The following is a 4,586-nucleotide window of genomic DNA, read 5'->3' as shown; positions in this document are numbered from 1 at the left end:
GTGGGCCTTTGCCGTTAGTGCGCATGTCCAAAACATCCGAGCATGCGCATCCACGCCATGAAGCTTTTGCCCTCGTCTGGGCTCTTGGGCCACTGTCTAGCCGCGTGGGCCGCGCCCTTTGGCTACAGTCAGTGCGAGGGGGCGGAGCGGTTCCGCCCCGTGGTCTTCCCAGCCGCGCGTGCTAAGGGATTGCTGCTGCAAACTAATGTATTTGTTTAATCGTCATGTTTCTGGATAGACATCTCTATCTGGATGGGTAAAAAACAGGGAGACCATGTTATGCCGTGAACGTTGTTAGATAAAAATTAAATATCCAGTAACTGCATTTCACTGCAGGGATGTCTGCAATTTAGCAGTGGATGAAAAGATCCCTGTAGGCAGGGGTCAGATTGGCTCCCAATGAAGTTATTGGGAGTTTTACCCTTGACTTCAAAGTGAGCAGGAGCAAATCGTAAGAGCCCAGTAGACCTGCAAGGTGCTGAACATTGGGAGAACTCTGCACCTTGCAGGCTCAAGCCCTATGGCCCAACCTTACAATGAGGTACAGTGGTCAACCTGCTGTAAGCATTCTGCAGTCTCTGTAAATGAAAGGTGCTATAAAACTGTAAAATATTTTTGTAAAATTCTACCAAAATCAAACAAATCTTCAATATTAAATAGAAAAGGTAATAACAAAATGTTGTTTAAGTACATCAGAAGCAGGAAGCCTGCTAAACAACAAGTGGGGCCCCTGGATGATCGAGATACAAAAGGAGCACTTAAAAACGATAAAGTCATTGCAGAGAAACTAAATGAATTCTTTGCTTCAGTATTCACAGCTGAGGATGTTAGGGAGATTCCCAAACCTGAGCTGTCTTTTGTAGGTTACAAATCTTAGGAATTGTCACAGATTGAAGTATCACTAGAGGAGGTTTTGGAATTAATTGAGAAACTTAACAGTAACAAGTCACTGGGACCAGATGGCATTCACCCAAGAGTTCTGAAAGAACTCAAATGTGAAATTGCGAAACTATTAACTATGGTTTGTAACCTGTCCTTTAAATCAGCTACAGTACCCAATGACTGGAAGATAGCTAATCTAACACCAATATTTAAGAAGGGCTCTAGAGGTGATCTTGGCAATTACAGACCGGTAAGTCTAACATCAGTACCGGGCAAATTAGTTGAAACAATAGTAAAGAATAAAATTGTCAGACGCATAGAAGAAAATAAATTGTTGCGCAAAAGTCAACATGGTTTCTGTAAACGGAGATCATGTCTTACTAATCTATTAGAGATCTTTGAGGTGGTCAACAAACATGTGGACAAGAGGGATCCAGTGAACATAGTGTCCTTAGATTTCCAGAAAGCCTTTGACAAGGTCCCTCACTAAAGGCTCTTAAGTAAATTAAGTTGTCATGGGATAAGAGGGAAGATCCTTTCATGGACTGAGAACTGGTTAAAAGACAGGGAACAAAGGGTAGGAATAAATGGTAAATTTTCAGAATGGAGAGGGGTAACTAGTGGTGTTCCCCAAGGGTCAGTCCTAGGACCAATCCTATTCAACTTATTCATAAATGATCTTGAGAAAGGGGTAAACAGTGAGGTGGCAAAGTTTGCAGATGATACTAAACTGCTCAAGATAGTTAAGACCAAAGCAGACTGTGAAGAACTTCAAAAAGATCTCACAAAACTAAGTGACTGGGCAACAAAATGGCAAATGAAATTTAATGTGGATAAACATAAAGTAATGCACATTGGAAAAAATAACCCCAACTATACATACAATATGATGGGGGCTAATTTAGCTACAACTAATCAGGAGAAAGATCTTGGAGTCATCGTGGAGAGTTCTCTGAAGACATCCATGCAGCGTGCAGCGGCAGTCAAAAAAGCAAACGGGATGTTAGGAATCATTAAAAAAGGGATAGAGAATAAGACAGAGAAATATCTTATTGCCCTGATATAAATCCATGGTACGCCCACATCTTGAATACTGTGTATAGATGTGGTCCCCTCATCTCAAAAAAGATATACTGGCATTAGAAAAGGTTCAGAAAAGGGCAACTAAAATGATTAGGGGTTTGGAATGGGTCCCATATGAGGAGAGATTAAAGAGGCTAGGACTTTTCAGCTTGGAAAAGAGGAGACTTAGGGGGGATATGCTAGAGGTATATAAAATCATGAGTGGTGTGGAGAAAGTGAATAAGGAAAAGTTATTTACTTGTTCCCATAATATAAGAACTAGGGGCCACCAAATGAAATTAATGAGTAGCAGGTTTAAAACAAATAAAAGAAAGTTCTTCTTCACTCAGCGCACAGTCAACCTGTGGAACTCCTTGCCTGAGGAGGTTATGAAGGCTAGGACTATAACAGGGTTTAAAAGAGAACTGGATAAATTCACGGAGGTTAAGTCCATTAATGGCTATTAGCCAGGATAGGTAAGGAATGGTGTCCCTAGCCTCTGTTTGTCAGAGGGTGGAGATGGATGGCAGGAGAGAGATCACTTGATCATTACCTGTTAGGTTCACTCCCTCTGGGGCACCTGACATTGACCACTGTCAGTAGACAGGATACTGGGCTGGATGGACCTTTGGTCTGACCCAGTATGGCCATTCTTATGTTCCTAAATTCAACAGGCCTGCTCCGTTACACTCAGTATAAAAATCCAGAATAACCTTATTGACTTCAGTGGAAGTACTCCAGATTTAAACCCAGAATTGGGTCCAATTGAACTATATATGATCTAAAGTAGAAGAGGATTCTTCTTTTGTTGTCTGCAGCTGGTACCTGGGAAGGAAACCTGCTCCTATAAGACAAACCTCTAGCAAAAATATATTTTAAATAACCAGCTAAATGAATAAACATAAAAGACAAATGTAAAAGAAAATGTCAGCATCTCAGAAACAGAAATGATAAAATCAGTTGTTATAAAAACAGAATTCCTGATCATCACAATCAACACTAATCTGTTTTTCTCATGTGTGGAATAATAAATCCCCCCCTTTATGTGTACACTAGGGAGGGATATAACTCTTTCTGGTACCTGGAATTTGCTTCAGCAAGCTGATATTTATCACTGTCTGTTGGTCTCCAGTAATGTTTTGTAAAAGACTTGGAATGATTCCAATGGGCTGCAGCTAGAATGGAGGAAAACACAGTTAATGTTGTTAGATGGCTAAACACCTCTTACTGGTGCACCAGATCTGGTTACATCAGTACTTGCTTGTTTCCTGGTGGCCTATAGCCATGATTAAATCACATTATCCTTTCAGGCCTATGATGGCCACCAGAAGAGAGCTTAGTTGCTCATTTACAGTCTGAAGAACAGGAAACTAGTAAAGACACATTACAGATTGAACCAAACCCAGTACAGCCAATTGAAACATAAATTACAAATACTTTTTCTGAATCTACATCACACATTGCTATAACTAGGTAACAATATATCATCCCTTACCCCAAGGGCTTTGTGTCCCAGCACTTGAGATCAGAAGGCTCCGGAATCATCAGTCTATAAGCAATTCTAATGTGGGCAGTTTGACTGTTGCTTTTAGATTTTAGAATCAGGCTTTTCTTTCTTTCTTTCTTTCTTTCTTTCTTTCTTTCTTTCTTTCTTTCTTTCTTTCTTTCTTTCGGTAACTATAATTGAAGGGAACCTTGAGCTACAAATTATAGCTTTGCTATCACCAATAGAATTTTAATTGTGTATGTTTAGTAGGAATTTCCTTCTCTGACCTATGTATTGTGTTAAAGTGGAATTGAATTAATTTGCATAATCTCCCCACATTCCAAAACATTGGGCGTGGACTGTTTCTAATCTAGAAGAACAGTTTAAAATATTTTTATATTCTCTAATATTTTTGATTTGACTATTTTTACAAGTTTGAGTTATATTCTTCTATATACACACATACACAGTGAGTGCAGAAGTAACACTTATCAGGGGAAATGTTAACTAATTTTGAAGTGCAATAATAAAATGATATTTTCTTTTGTCCCAATATAAAAATAGAACATTTAGCCCGGCCAAGACAAAGGACCAAATTCACCTCTGGCTCAAGTGGATGCAACTCCATACATTTCAATGGAGTTGCATCTATTTGCGCGGGCAATTAATTTTGTCCCATAGGTTTTCTTAATCCTTTGCCTTTCTGGTAGAAACCGTTCTTTCTCAGATGAGCTATCCTTTGATATTTTTCTTTATAAAGTTTCCATGCTAAATTCTAGGGTTGCATAGGGTTGTAAATCAATGCAGAATACAGCCCACCTGTCTACTCTAGTGGTAAATATTCAATAATGAAAAGTAACATTCTTTTAATGCATTCCAAATTTACAAAAATTGCATTTATTATTAAAATCTCATTACACCTCAGAGCCAGCTTTGTGATTTCATTAACTAATGTCAGTTAGAAATCAAGATTTTTTTTTCTTGGAATAGTCTTTAATTATTCCACTAAAGTCTAAATTGTCTATTATATAACTGTCAGCAGATAACAGAGAAGTCTCTTCATTGGCCTTCCTGAGATTGATAGCAATGATGTGGTTGAGGATTTGGTTTTGTTAAATCCATTCTCCTCTCAGTATGATATGTTTCAGTACCTGCT

At 38.7% G+C, this 4,586-nt stretch overlaps 1 protein-coding gene across 6 annotated transcripts in view; it reads left to right on the top strand.

Annotated features, from left to right (window-relative positions):
- Window positions 1-4,586, top strand: part of LOC125641778 (very-long-chain enoyl-CoA reductase) — a 49,010-nt gene that overhangs the window by 944 nt on the left and 43,480 nt on the right. The gene's annotated exons all lie outside the window — the stretch shown is intronic.

Source organism: Caretta caretta, chromosome 8, assembly GCF_965140235.1.
Source record: "Caretta caretta isolate rCarCar2 chromosome 8, rCarCar1.hap1, whole genome shotgun sequence".
Lineage (NCBI taxonomy): Eukaryota > Metazoa > Chordata > Testudines > Cheloniidae > Caretta > Caretta caretta.
The sequence above is the reverse complement of the archived record's forward strand: the minus strand, read 5'-3'. Positions and strand labels throughout refer to the sequence as shown.